A 15703-nucleotide genomic window follows, 5' to 3' on the forward strand; every position below is an offset into this window, starting at 1 on the left:
TTCTTCTTCTTTTGACTTATCCACTTTTTCAATTTGCCCAGTTGGTATTCCTGTGTCTGCTACTAAAACTTCTTCATCTTCATCCATATAAATTGATTCATACCATTTATTATTTCTTTTCAAATATAAATTTACTCTTTGTACTTTTCGTACATCCACCAGCTCCTGTCAAATTTTCTTGTTCTTTGTAGGTACACCATTAACCAGAATAACTAATGGTTCAGTTTCCAAACTATCTGCATCAATTGTTTAAATATTTTTTTTCAAATCTAATGGCAAATAGACAACTCTTCCTTTTAAACCTCTTTGTAAATCTGAAGAAGGTAATTTACCTGTTTTGGGCTCCATACGAACTATAGTCTGAAACGGATGGACACATTGAATGAGTATAGACTCATACATATTTAAATCACTAAGTTCCGCAGGAATATCAACCAGTTCTAAATTATTATGTACAGCTCTAGCTGGCATTTTATTTTCTTCTAACTTGTTATAACAGTATTTACAAATACGCTGATCTTCACCCAAATCAAAACAATTTTCCAGAAACAAATATGTAGCAAAATCCTTCCTCTTAGAATTATTTTCTTTTTCACTTTTTTTTATAGAGATCAACATTCCTTGTTTGAGTTTTATAATGGCTTCTCCAGCAACAAATACAAGTAATATCATATTTGGTCTTTCATTAGAGATGATAGTAAATTTTGTCATTTGATCTTCAAATGTTTTACTAACAGTGGGTTCTACATTCTCTTCCACATTTTCTTCAATAACTGTGTCATTTCCTGCACTTTCTTGCTCTGGACCAAAGTAACAACACTCAATATCCTCACAAACCTTCTTCACATCTGATACAGATCCATGGAACAGAGCACTATTCAACTCATGTAACTTTAGTGCTGGACTTTTAGCAAAATACAATCTTCTCACAAACTTTCTCATTTCAGTATGATGGACTGCCAGCATCCTAAAATGGTGAAAACACTTTGACAAACTTTACTAGAAAGACAAGCCAGAGAATGTCCTTGCAAACCAGTATTCTCTCTCACTCTGCATGGATCTAGTCTTTGAAGCACCTTAATCTTCTGTTTAACACTTTTTTTTTTTACTATATTCTCTTAGAAAGTCACGAAATTTATCAATAGATTCCTGTCGTACAGTACAAATACTACTACAATTCCAAGTGTACACTGGGGCTTTAGGACGTCTCCCCATAACCTCATCAGCTAACACTTCTTCCTCATTTCTTGGAACCATTTTCTCCTTTTCCATTACACAACCATTTTTAACTTCATATGCTCGACCACTGGTGTCAACTGCATGCAGCAAACTATTACTTTGAAGATAACTCTCTTCATTAAAAAATGGTTCAGTACTTGAACTATGCTTCCATTCTCCTAAGAACACTTTACAAAAGTTTTTTTTTTCACTTCTCTTTTTCTTTTGCTTTTTGACCTCATTACATTCACTAATTTATCTAATGTTAGGATCCTGTTCAAAATTAAAATGAATAGTTTTCTTTTTAATTCCAAAGCCTTTGCAACAATTGATTCAATATGTTTCTTTTTCTTATTAAATTTGGCTTTCTTCCTATATTTTTTCACATCCTTTAGCAAATAGAACATCACTCTTCTCTGAAACATTTTTCTACAAATGTTTTTAAAATCTATTTTTCTTTTTAATTCATTCTTTCTTACTTCTGATTGTACATTAGCATTTAGTATATTCTGTTGATTGTCTTGTTGTTTTCTACTTGAAACACTATTTCCAGTGGATATATTTTTTACATTTTTTCTTTGCTTGAGGATATCTTTTATAAAATCCTTAGTCTGCTTACCAGAAGGCTTTTTCTTTTCTCCAACATGAGGTTCTTCAACTAATTTTTGTTGTCCAGTTGTCTTTAAATATAGATGTTGTTGCTGTTCTTTTCTCTTTCTTGATTTTATAGGCATCTTTAATTTATTTCAGTGTTGTTCAGCAATCCCTGAAAGAAACTAAAAAAAAATACCTTTATGTAATTTAAATATATTACTATATTTTTTATGAGCTTTTCAAAACCTATCATATAAGCTGTCCCTTTCCTACGACTGCAAGTCTTACACAATAAAAGCTACACAAATTAAATCTCTGACAACAATTCCTGTGTGCACACAGACTCATGGTGTGATTCTAGGCAGAAAACGATATTTGATTGGCAATTTCAAAGCACATTTACTACTGTGGTTTTGCAAGTGATAATTACTGTAACAGCCTGACACATTTTCCTTATAGTTTAGAGAGGCAGAAAAGACCACATGTCCTAACAGCTACTTGAGAGCATGAGCATGTGGAACCTGGGTGAGTGATTAGACTAGAGCAAAGGAAATGAGCCTTGGTGATGTTGAATGTGGTAGCGTTACACACTACTATCTAAAATACCACACAGTGCTGAATAGTAAGCATGGGAGTGCAGGAGAAGCAGCTGCCTGTGTGCTAACAGTGTGTTTCTGGAGACTGTGTATTGTGAGGTGCAAGAGAGATCTGCATGGATGCTTGCACAACTGCATGAAGACTGCAGAGATGTATGTAAGAGTACATGTATGGTAAGGGTTAATTGGAGTTTGGAACATGTAGGATCTACCTCACTCATTGCAGGAGTGTAAGGAAAATCTACCCTGTTGTTTTCAAATGTGTTAGCATTTGCCTCTCATTTGTGAGCTATTGATTTGTGCGGAATGCTAGCCATCACAGTTCAAGAAAACAAGCTGCTCCTTTCCTACGAATGCAAGTCTTACAGAACCAGACCAACACAAATTAAATCTCTGACAACAATTCCTGTGTGCAGACTGACTCATGGTGTGATTCTAGGCAGAAAACGATATTTGATTGGCAATTTCAAAGCACATTTACTACTGTGGTAGAGCAAGTGATAATTACTGTAACAGCCTGACACATTTTCCTTATAGTTTAGAGAGGCAGAAACGAGCACATGTCCTAACAGCTACTTGAGACCATGAGCATGTGGAACCTGGGTGAGTGATTAGACTAGAGCAAAGGAAATGAGCCTTGGTGATGTTGAATGTGTTAGCGTTACACACTGCTATCTGAAATACCACACAGTGCTGAATAGTAAGCATGGGAATGCAGGAGAAGCAGCTGCCTGTGTGCTAAGAGTGTGTTTCTGGAGACTGTGTATTGTCAGGTGCAAGAGAGATCTGCATGGACGCTTGTACAACTGCATGAAGACTGCAGAGATGTATGAAAGAGCACACGTGGTAAGGGTTAATTTGGCATATGAACATGTAGGAACTACCTCACTCATTACAGTACTGCAAGGAAAATCTACCCTGTTGTTTTCAAATGTGTTAGCATTTGCCTCTCATCTGTGAGATGGTGATGTGTGCTGCATGCTAACCATCACAGTTCAAGAAAACAAGCTGCCCCTTTCCTACGAGTGCAAGTCTTACAGAACAAGAGCAACACAAATTAGGTCTCTGACAACAATTCCTGTGTGCACACAGACTCATGGTGTGATGCTAGGCAAAAAACAATATTTTATTGGCAATTTCAAAGCACATTTACTACTGTGGTAAAGCAAGTGATAATTACTGTAACAGCCTGACATATTTTCCTTATAGTTTAGAGTGGCATAAAAGAGCACATGTCCTAACAGCTACTTGAGACCATGAGCATGTGGAACCTGGGTGAGTGATTAGACTAGAGCAAAGGAAATGAGCCTTGGTGATGTTGAATGTGTTAGCGTTACACACTGCTATCTGAAATACCACACAGTGCTGAATAGTAAGCATGGGAGTGCAGGAGAAGCAGCTGGCTGTGTGCTAAGCGTGTGTTTCTGGAGACTGTGTATTTTCAGGTGCAAGAGATCTGCATGGACGCTTGCACAACTGCATGAAGACTGCAGAGATGTATGTAGTAAGAGCACATGTGGTAAGGGTTAATTGGGCTTATGAACATGTAGGAACTACCTCACCCATTGCAGGAGTGGAAGGAAAATCTACCCTGTTGTTTTCAAGTGTGTTAGCATTTGCCTCTCATCTGTGAGATGGTGATGTGTGCTGTATGCAAACCATCACAGTTCAAGAAAACAAGCTGCCCCTTTCCTACGAGTGCAAGTCTTACAGAACAAGAGCAACACGAATTAAATCTCTGACAACAATTCCTGTGTGCACACAGACTCATGATGTGATTCTAGGCACAAAACAGTATTCCTGGGTGATACCAGTACACCTTAACTTATGGTGAAGACATACTCCATATTATCTTACAAGTTCAAGGCAGTTAAATATCTTCCAAAACATAAAATGTAAAACACAACTTTAAAACAAGAATCACATTTATATTTTTTATATCAAAATGCACCACATACATCCCCTCTCAAATTCATAACTCATCTTTAAAAGTAGTTAGTTGAGAAAGAAATGTGGCAGTCACACAGCAGATTTTCAGAGCCAGAATATCTGAACTGTACACCTCTCAGCAGAACCAGTAAATGGCAATCTTTCCCTCTCTTTTTTCACACATATACATGTTAACTTCAAATCACAGTGCTTCCCACATTTTTTCAAATGGAAACACACATTTCTATTGGTTGCAAATTTCAACCCTTTCTAAATGATCCCTACCCCCAACATGACTTCTGCCTGCTACCATAGCAACAGGTCATGGAACACTGGTGTGAGCAGAGAGGTCAGAAGTTCAGCACACAATGTTTCTAATCCAAAGAGCAAGAGTGCTTGACTTTTCAAACCTAAAAGGAAATCCCTAGTAATGTTCTGTGGGAACACATTTTTCTGAACCAATACAAAACATGCTTTTAAAAATTTAAACATGCAGCCTAGTTTTTAGTGTAGAATGGTCTGAAACAACCAATAAGCTCTTTAAAAAAAAAAAAAAAAGTATGTAAGCCTCCATTTTACAACTATCTTTCTTTTCATATTGCCATTCTACTGAAAGACACCTTCTGAGTGCATCCAGATCTCCTTGAAAGATGTTCACAGTGTGGATTGTAGGTCATAGCTATGTCTTCTGGAGTGAAAAGTATGCAGAAAAAAGAGGTATTTTGAAAGACCTTGCTTTGCCAAATGTAGACATTAAATGGATTGGTCAGAGAGGGTTAAAGTGGCACCAATTAATGCCTTTGGTGAAATCCTTTCTACATCTCCAACAGCCTGACCTTATAATTGTGCACTGTGGTGGAAATGACCTAGGCACTTTAACTGGGGTAGGTCTGGAAATGCTTGTTAAGGACACCTTTGTGCAATTGATGTCACTTTTTCCACAAACTACCTTTGTATATTCTAATATATGCCAAAGGGGAACTGGTCCAACCAATATTGTCCGCAGATTGACAAAGCAAGAAAGCACGTCAATAAGTCTGTTTCTGCTTTCCTCAGAGACTATGGTATGGGTTCTATATACCACAACAACTTGCGTTACAACATGCAAGGCATTTATAGAGGAGACGGTGTTCATTTCACAGATGAAGGCAACAGAGTCTTCCTCTTGAACTTTAGACTCTGCATCGGTACTTACTTGTCGGTACAAAAAAACACTCAATGAACACAACGGCTCTTTTTAGAGCCAACCAACATCTAAACACTTAAACTTGATTTTTAATTCTATTTTTTAATGTTTTTTTGCCGCCGTGCACGCACCGTATGCACACCATGCGTGCACCCCGCGATATTTAAAATTATTATTACATTTTTTGTGACCTAAGGGGTCTTTCATGGTCCCCCTGAGAAGGCCTAGGGGGCCAGGGACTCTCTACCCTGCCCCCTTTTCACGTTCTCCACTTGTGTTTTTAGCTCTCTTCTGCCTCTAAAACTCAAAATGGTGGCCCGCGATTTTTTGCAAAAAAAAAAAAAAAAAAATTTCACCCTTCAGGGACTCCCTGACAAAGGCTGGGGGGTCAGGAACTCTCTACCCTGCCCCCTTTTCATGTTCTCCGCCTTTCTTTTTCCCTGTCACACACACAACACACAAGATGGTGGTCGACACTTCCTGATTTCGATCGATTCGAATGTTGACTGTCATGAATCCACCAATCAGAATTACGCTCGCGCACGCCACCGTGTGCATACCGTGCGCGCACGGTGCGCGCACGGTGCACGGCTATAGATATGTATGTGCTTTTAACTGCAATTTTCTCAGGAACTACTGAACAGATTGACACCATATATGCAAAAGGCACATCCCTGACCTGAGGACTACCTCTTTGCCAAATTTCAAGTAATTCTGTTCAGCCGTTCGGGCTGTACCTTCGACTAAAGGTCCTATGGGAAAATGCATGGGGAAAACGCGTTTTGGGACCCCCCTTTTTTCTCGGCCCCCGCTTGACGAATCACCCCGAGACTTTCAGGGTAGGAGCTGAGCAGAGCACCCCATTAGTTTTAAAAATTTTGCGAGGATTCATCAACCGGCGCCAAAGTTATTCAAAATAGAATTTTGAGATTTCCCATGGAAACACGGTCCTAACTATAACTATCTACTGGCGACCGCCAGTAGATAATATATACATACATATATATATATGTATATATGTATATTCACTGAAAAAAACATAGGTTTCAGGCACGTTATAGTTAGAAATGAGCATTTAAAAAACCTTAGAAATTCATTGAAAAAACCATAGGTCTTAGGGAAAGTTATAGTTAGTTGGAAATTGCACTCGTACAAAACCAGTGAAATTCCCCCGTTATAGTTAGTTCAGCTAACTATAACTCGCGCCCCCGCAAGGCACTGCTGATGATGTCACATATTACAGCACTCATGACATGGTCAGTGACATCACTGATGACATCTCAAATGACATCACTGATGACATCATCCATTTGATAATTTCATGCACCTTCTCACACCCTAATATAACTTTAGATACACCCACTCTAAATACAGACTGCCATTCTCAAAACCATAGACACTCCAACAGCAATAACTACCTACCCACGCATTGATTCTTAGGTTTACACACACATCCACTCACTCACCCGTACAGTCATTCATACTTATGGTCACACAGTACAAAACTATCATATGCACTCATACACCTATAGAGACACTCACACACGCCACTCATCCATAGAGGTACTCACACCTAGTCAGTCATGCAAATAATTATTCACACTTCCATTTACTCACCTATACAGTTATACACACACCAGCTCACTCACTCATACAAATACTAGCACATTCTCACGTTCTTATACAATCACTGATACAAGCAAACACTCATCCATGCAGCCACTCTCACAATCACACACTTTCACTTATAGCCATATATATACTCTAACACACATATATACTGCCTTTCATATATGTAGTTACTCACACATGTACCACTGAGATATACATTCACTCACTAACACACCCATACACACACTCACCCACCCATACAGTCCATCACAGATGCACACTTCAAACTATGCACCCAGTGAATCATCCACTCACACATCTATGCAGAGTCACACACACCCCACCCACACAAACACTCAGGCACCGATACAGATACTCAGACAACCAATCAATAACTCATATAGACACTTATGTAGTTATTCACAAACCCATGCAGTCGCTTACCCACCAACAGACAGATGGATATAGAGATTCACACAGTTTAGTCACTAACCCATGCATTCAGTAAGATAAGTTAATTCACTCACTTATAGAGTCAGTCACGCACCTACTAAAACATCCATTCAGACACTTATACACACACTCATTCTTCAATTTGCCTTTCCCTATATATATTAAACATATTTAAACTTTAGAGAAACACAGTCACTGGATGATGTCATCAGTGATGTCATTTGAGATGTCATCAGTGATATCACTGACCATGTCATGAGTGATGTAATATGTGACGTCATCTGCAGTGCATTGCAGGGGCACAAGCTGAACTAACTGTAACGGGGCAATTTCACTGGTTTTGTACGAGTGCAAAGTCCAACTAACTATAACTTTCCCCAAAACCTATGGTTTTTTCAGTGAATTTCTAATGTTTTTTAAATGCTAATTTCTCACTATAACGTGCCTGAAACCTATGGGTTTTTTCAGTGAATTTCAAAGGTTTTTTTATATGCTAGGTTCTAACTATGCCTACAGAGGTAGGACATGTGATGAAAGAAGAAACAACGCACAGAAAGAAAAGAAACAGAAATGCAGAAAGAAGCAACAGAAGTCCACAAAGACAAAGAAAAGGGCAGGAAGAAGTAAGACATGTGCAGAAAGAACCAACAGAGGAGCAGAAAGACACCGTGTTACAAAATCATCCTGTGCCCACAACTTTTTCAGACGGGTACTGGTGGTAACTGACTCTGACTAACCAGGCCTAGAGCCAGTGGTATGCTAAAAGACACTTAGAATACAGTGAAAACACCTACATACACTAGGGAACACTATGTGTTGGGGTACCCCTGTGATTAGCATGACCTCCTCTGTAAGCCCCTAGTACATAATAGGGCAGGGAAATTAAAACTACCTCTTAAAACGCACCACGGGCGCGTTTGCACACTGGTGAAGGGAGGTGTGGGCCTGAGGTGACATGTGTGCAAACACGCCCTGTGGCGCGTTTTAAATTGGGGGATTAAGTCCCCTTGAATCCTGAGGGTCCCTGGGGTCCAACTAGCCCACCAGGTACCTCCCGTAAGCGCCACAGAGCTGCGTTGCAGAGAGGTGTAAAAAGGGGCATGGCCTGGACCACCTCTCAGAAACGTAGCGCAGTGGCGCTTACTGGAAGCATCTGGTGGGCTAGTTGGCCCCCAGGGGCCCTCAGAATTGAAGGGGAATTTATTCCCCAACTTAAAATGCGCCACAGGGCGTGTTTGCACATGTCACCTCAGACCCCACCCCCTCTCTTCACCACAGTGTAAACACACCCCATGGCACGTTTTAAGTTGGGGGATTAAGTGCCCTCGAATCCTGAGGGTCCCTAGAGTCCAACTAGCCCACCAGGTACCTCCAGTAAGCGCCACAGAGCTGCGTTGCAGAGAGGTGTAAAAAGGGGCTTTGCTTGGACCACCTCTCTGCAACGCAGGTCTGTGGCGCTTACTGGAGGTACCTGGTGGGCTAGTTGGCCCCCAGGGGCCCTCAGGGTTGAAGGTGAATTAATTCTCGAACTTAAAACACACCACAGGGCGTGTTTGCACACATGTTATCTCAGGCCCGCCCCCTCCCTTCACCACTATGCAAACGAGCCCCATGGCGCATTTTGAGTTGGGGGATTAAGCCCCCTTCAATCCTGAGGGTCCCTGGGGTCCAACTAGCCCACCAGGTTATACAGAAATAAGAAAAACAAGAGATACTTCAACTCTTTTGCTCTCTCATCATTGGACCGGAACTCAGACGACCATCCAACAGGAACATCTAATCAGTCCCTGCACAAAAAGAATAATTTGTCAGAAATGCAGTGATATAAAGCAAAATATACCACTCAATTTACAACTAGTTGTCTATTCAAAAATGACATTCGCGTCCCTGGTAACATATGAATAAAAAACAATTAAAATTGTAAGAACATGGAAAACAGAAACCGGCATTCATATCTTTACAGGTAGGTATAAATCTCGTCATCATCGTTCATCCCTACCGGTTCTATTGTGTTTAAAAGGAGGATATATCTACACTCTAGTTTACGGAGTGCCTTCTCCCTGTCACCACCTCTCTTATTGCTTTCCACCTGATCGATTACTGTGTACTGTAATAATGAGGAATTGCAATTATGTTGATTTTGGAAATGCCTTGCTACATGATACGTTTTGTCCACGTTTTTGATGGCCCTGATATGTTGTAAAATTATTTTGTGCACTTGTAAAATAGTGCTACCAACGTATCTTTTGTTGCATGGACATATAAGGACGTATACCACATACTCTGATCTACAATTCAAAGATTTGTTTATGAGGATTTTTTCTCCTAAATCCCAGCATATACTATTGGCATTAAGACCTTCTGTACAGGCTTTACATCTACTACATTTCTTAAAGCCCTTGGTTGGTTTCAGCCAAATAGCTTTTTCCGGCATTTGATTTTTGACTAAACACACCTAATAGATGTAGTTCTCCTAAAGGTTATGGCAAGTCTGCTGTCTATTTCTGCCCCTATTGTGGGATCTAGTCCCAATAAATGCCAATGTGACTGTAAAATCTTTCTCATTTGATTATAGGCTATGCTGTATGTAGTGATGAATCTGCAAGGATCAGTCTGTATGTTAGGCATTCTCACCCCTCGCTTGTCAGTACTGATAATTTCAGTAGATCTTTGCACATATATATATATATATATGTATATGTTCCGATACGTGTGCTCTGCACTTGAAGGTGCACTCGGTGAACTGCAATCTGTTCGTTAGGGCACCGCCAGCACTTCAACATCGAGTGTTCGCCTGACGCGTTTCGGATGATTCCTTCCTCATAGGCTCACTCCAATGATTTGCTATCAGCTGACACTCATTTGAATGCTCCAATGAGCTTCTTCACCTTTTCCCAACGCCTGCTGGGACTTGTAGTGTCAGCCGCCGCCTCTTGCTCAAATGAGATTAGGTAAGTGTATAGTCCTTCGGCATGATTACGCCGTGATGTGCCACTGATGCCCATATTCAATTCAGTCCCCCACAACTGGCGACGACATGATTTGCGTGCCGTGGCCCCCTTTGGCAATCCTGGGGTGGTGCTACCTTCCTACGCCTGAGCAGGCGCGACAATATTCCGATACGTGTGCTCTGCACTTGAAGGTGCACTCGGTGAACTGCAATCTGTTCGTTAGGGCACCGCCAGCACTTCAACCTCGAGTGTTCGCCTGACGCGTTTCGGATGATTCCTTCCTCATAGGCTCACTCCAATGATTTGCTATCAGCTGACACTCATTTGAATGCTCCAATGAGCTTCTTCACCTTTTCCCAACGCCTGCTGGGACTTGTAGTGTCAGCCGCCGCCTCTTGCTCAAATGAGATTAGGTAAGTGTATAGTCCTTCGGCATGATTACGCCGTGATGTGCCACTGATGCCCATATTCAATTCAGTCCCCCACAACTGGCGACGACATGATTTGCGCGCCGTGGCCCCCTTTGGCAATCCTGGGGTGGTGCTACCTTCCTACGCCTGAGCAGGCGCGACAATATTCCGATACGTGTGCTCTGAACTTGAAGGTGCACTCGGTGAACTGCAATCTGTTCGTTAGGGCACCGCCAGCACTTCAACCTCGAGTGTTCGCCTGACGCGTTTCGGATGATTCCTTCCTCATAGGCTCACTCCAATGATTTGCTATCAGCTGACACTCATTTGAATGCTCCAATGAGCTTCTTCACCTTTTCCCAACGCCTGCTGGGACTTGTAGTGTCAGCCGCCGCCTCTTGCTCAAATGAGATTAGGTAAGTGTATAGTCCTTCGGCATGATTACGCCGTGATGTGCCACTGATGCCCATATTCAATTCAGTCCCCCACAACTGGCGACGACATGATTTGCGCGCCGTGGCCCCCTTTGGCAATCCTGGGGTGGTGCTACCTTCCTACGCCTGAGCAGGCGCGACAATATTCCGATACGTGTGCTCTGCACTTGAAGGTGCACTCGGTGAACTGCAATCTGTTCGTTAGGGCACCGCCAGCACTTCAACCTCGAGTGTTCGCCTGACGCGTTTCGGATGATTCCTTCCTCATAGGCTCACTCCAATGATTTGCTATCAGCTGACACTCATTTGAATGCTCCAATGAGCTTCTTCACCTTTTCCCAACGCCTGCTGGGACTTGTAGTGTCAGCCGCCGCCTCTTGCTCAAATGAGATTAGGTAAGTGTATAGTCCTTCGGCATGATTACGCCGTGATGTGCCACTGATGCCCATATTCAATTCAGTCCCCCACAACTGGCGACGACATGATTTGCGAGCCGTGGCCCCCTTTGGCAATCCTGGGGTGGTGCTACCTTCCTACGCCTGAGCAGGCGCGACAATATTCCGATACGTGTGCTCTGCACTTGAAGGTGCACTCGGTGAACTGCAATCTGTTCGTTAGGGCACCGCCAGCACTTCAACCTCGAGTGTTCGCCTGACGCGTTTCGGATGATTCCTTCCTCATAGGCTCACTCCAATGATTTGCTATCAGCTGACACTCATTTGAATGCTCCAATGAGCTTCTTCACCTTTTCCCAACGCCTGCTGGGACTTGTAGTGTCAGCCGCCGCCTCTTGCTCAAATGAGATTAGGTAAGTGTATAGTCCTTCGGCATGATTACGCCGTGATGTGCCACTGATGCCCATATTCAATTCAGTCCCCCACAACTGGCGACAACATGATTTGCGCGCCGTGGCCCCCTTTGGCAATCCTGGGGTGGTGCTACCTTCCTACGCCTGAGCAGGCGCGACAATATTCCGATACGTGTGCTCTGCACTTGAAGGTGCGCTCGGTGAACTGCAATCTGTTCGTTAGGGCACCGCCAGCACTTCAACCTCGAGTGTTCGCCTGACGCGTTTCGGATGATTCCTTCCTCATAGGCTCACTCCAATGATTTGCTATCAGCTGACACTCATTTGAATGCTCCAATGAGCTTCTTCACCTTTTCCCAACGCCTGCTGGGACTTGTAGTGTCAGCCGCCGCCTCTTGCTCAAATGAGATTAGGTAAGTGTATAGTCCTTCGGCATGATTACGCCGTGATGTGCCACTGATGCCCATATTCAATTCAGTCCCCCACAACTGGCGACGACATGATTTGCGCGCCGTGGCCCCCTTTGGCAATCCTGGGGTGGTGCTACCTTCCTACGCCTGAGCAGGCGCGACAATATTCCGATACGTGTGCTCTGCACTTGAAGGTGCACTCGGTGAACTGCAATCTGTTCGTTAGGGCACCGCCAGCACTTCAACCTCGAGTGTTCGCCTGACGCGTTTCGGATGATTCCTTCCTCATAGGCTCACTCCAATGATTTGCTATCAGCTGACACTCATTTGAATGCTCCAATGAGCTTCTTCACCTTTTCCCAATGCCTGCTGGGACTTGTAGTGTTAGCCGCCGCCTCTTGCTCAAATGAGATTAGGTAAGTGTATAGTCCTTCGGCATGATTACGCCGTGATGTGCCACTGATGCCCATATTCAATTCAGTCCCCCACAACTGGCGACGACATGATTTGCGCGCCGTGGCCCCCTTTGGCAATCCTGGGGTGGTGCTACCTTCCTACACCTGAGCAGGCGCGACAATATTCCGATACGTGTGCTCTGCACTTGAAGGTGCACTCGGTGAACTGCAATCTGTTCGTTAGGGCACCGCCAGCACTTCAACCTCGAGTGTTCGCCTGACGCGTTTCGGATGATTCCTTCCTCATAGGCTCACTCCAATGATTTGCTATCAGCTGACACTCATTTGAATGCTCCAATGAGCTTCTTCACCTTTTCCCAACGCCTGCTGGGACTTGTAGTGTCAGCCGCCGCCTCTTGCTCAAATGAGATTAGGTAAGTGTATAGTCCTTCGGCATGATTACGCCGTGATGTGCCACTGATGCCGATATTCAATTCAGTCCCCCACAACTGGCGACGACATGATTTGCGCGCCGTGGCCTCCTTTGGCAATCCTGGGGTGGTGCTACCTTCCTACGCCTGAGCAGGCGCGACAATATTCCGATACGTGTGCTCTGCACTTGAATTTGCACTCGGTGAACTGCAATCTGTTCGTTAGGGCACCGCCAGCACTTCAACCTCGAGTGTTCGCCTGACGCGTTTCGTATGATTCCTTCCTCATAGGCTCACTCCAATGATTTGCTATCAGCTGACACTCATTTGAATGCTCCAATGAGCTTCTTCACCTTTTCCCAACGCCTGCTGGGACTTGTAGTGTCAGCCGCCGCCTCTTGCTCAAATGAGATTAGGTAAGTGTATAGTCCTTCGGCATGATTACGCCGTGATGTGCCACTGATGCCCATATTCAATTCAGTCCCCCACAACTGGCGACGACATGATTTGCGCGCCGTGGCCCCCTTTGGCAATCCTGGGGTGGTGCTACCTTCCTACGCCTGAGCAGGCGCGACAATATTCCGATACGTGTGCTCTGCACTTGAAGGTGCACTCGGTGAACTGCAATCTGTTCGTTAGGGCACCGCCAGCACTTCAACCTCGAGTGTTCGCCTGACGCGTTTCGGATGATTCCTTCCTCATAGGCTCACTCCAATGATTTGCTATCAGCTGACACTCATTTGAATGCTCCAATGAGCTTCTTCACCTTTTCCCAACGCCTGCTGGGACTTGTAGTGTCAGCCGCCGCCTCTTGCTCAAATGAGATTAGGTAAGTGTATAGTCCTTCGGCATGATTACGCCGTGATGTGCCACAGATGCCCATATTCAATTCAGTCCCCCACAACTGGCGACGACATGATTTGCGCGCCATGGCCCCCTTTGGCAATCCTGGGGTGGTGCTACCTTCCTACACCTGAGCAGGCGCGACAATATTCCGATACGTGTGCTCTGCACTTGAAGGTGCACTCGGTGAACTGCAATCTGTTCGTTAGGGCACCGCCAGCACTTCAACCTCGAGTGTTCGCCTGACGCGTTTCGGATGATTCCTTCCTCATAGGCTCACTCCAATGATTTGCTATCAGCTGACACTCATTTGAATGCTCCAATGAGCTTCTTCACCTTTTCCCAACGCCTGCTGGGACTTGTAGTGTCAGCCGCCGCCTCTTGCTCAAATGAGATTAGGTAAGTGTATAGTCCTTCGGCATGATTACGCCGTGATGTGCCACTGATGCCCATATTCAATTCAGTCCCCCACAACTGGCGACGACATGATTTGCGCGCCGTGGCCCCCTTTGGCAATCCTGGGGTGGTGCTACCTTCCTACGCCTGAGCAGGCGCGACAATATTCCGATACGTGTGCTCTGCACTTGAAGGTGCACTCGGTGAACTGCAATCTGTTCGTTAGGGCACCGCCAGCACTTCAACCTCGAGTGTTCGCCTGACGCGTTTCGGATGATTCCTTCCTCATAGGCTCACTCCAATGATTTGCTATCAGCTGACACTCATTTGAATGCTCCAATGAGCTTCTTCACCTTTTCCAAACGCCTGCTGGGACTTGTAGTGTCAGCCGCCGCCTCTTGCTCAAATGAGATTAGGTAAGTGTATAGTCCTTCGGCATGATTACGCCGTGATGTGCCACTGATGCCCATATTCAATTCAGTCCCCCACAACTGGCGACGACATGATTTGCGCGCCGTGGCCCCCTTTGGCAATCCTGGGGTGGTGCTACCTTCCTACGCCTGAGCAGGCGCGACAATATTCCGATACGTGTGCTCTGCACTTGAAGGTGCACTCGGTGAACTGCAATCTGTTCGTTAGGGCACCGCCAGCACTTCAACCTCGAGTGTTCGCCTGACGCGTTTCGGATGATTCCTTCCTCATAGGCTCACTCCAATGATTTGCTATCAGCTGACACTCATTTGAATGCTCCAATGAGCTTCTTCACCTTTTCCCAACGCCTGCTGGGACTTGTAGTGTCAGCCGCCGCCTCTTGCTCAAATGAGATTAGGTAAGTGTATAGTCCTTCGGCATGATTACGCCGTGATGTGCCACTGATGCCCATATTCAATTCAGTCCCCCACAACTGGCGACGACATGATTTGCGCGCCGTGGCCCCCTTTGGCAATCCTGGGGTGGTGCTACCTTCCTACGCCTGAGCAGGCGCGACAATATTCCGATACGTGTGCTCTGCACTTGAAGGTGCACTCGGTGAACTGC

This window comes from Triturus cristatus, chromosome 12 (genome assembly GCF_964204655.1).
Source record: "Triturus cristatus chromosome 12, aTriCri1.1, whole genome shotgun sequence".
NCBI lineage: Eukaryota > Metazoa > Chordata > Amphibia > Caudata > Salamandridae > Triturus > Triturus cristatus.